At 38.5% G+C, this 390-nt stretch overlaps 1 protein-coding gene across 1 annotated transcript in view; it reads right to left on the bottom strand.

Moving 5' to 3' along the window:
* heyl (hes related family bHLH transcription factor with YRPW motif like) overlaps positions 1-390 on the bottom strand; it is a 6,521-nt gene continuing 6,131 nt past the window's right edge. The window contains exon 5 of the mRNA XM_041233857.1: positions 1-390. This exon is cut by the window's right edge and continues 729 nt beyond it. The gene's annotated coding sequence lies outside the window, so the exon portion shown is untranslated.

The raw sequence follows: 390 nt of genomic DNA, 5'->3' as shown, positions 1-390 counted from the left end.
TCAATATTAATCAGATCAAGCATTTTTTATTTATTTCCTTTTAAAAAATGACACTTAGAGAGTCGCACGCACTGTTAGAGTAGCTGCTTCCACAAAGCCCCTTTCTGAATCAATGCAAACAATGGCTCTGTGTTCAGATTTGTGTTTAGACCTGTGTTCAGATCTGTGTTTAGACCTGTGTTCAGATTTGTGTTTAGACCTGTGTTCAGATCTGTGTTTAGACCTGTGTTCAGACCTGTGTTTAGGTCTGTGTTTAGATCTGTGTTTAGATCTGTGTTTAGGTCTGTGTTTAGATCTGTGTTTAGATCTGTGTTTAGTACCATGGTGCTTGCCTGTGCTTGACCATGCTTGAGCTGTGCTTTATTAAACTATGCTGTGCTTTTACAATCA

Source organism: Polyodon spathula, chromosome 32, assembly GCF_017654505.1.
Source record: "Polyodon spathula isolate WHYD16114869_AA chromosome 32, ASM1765450v1, whole genome shotgun sequence".
Taxonomy (NCBI): domain Eukaryota; kingdom Metazoa; phylum Chordata; class Actinopteri; order Acipenseriformes; family Polyodontidae; genus Polyodon; species Polyodon spathula.
Note: the sequence above shows the minus strand (reverse complement) of the source record. Positions and strands in the feature narration are given on the sequence as shown.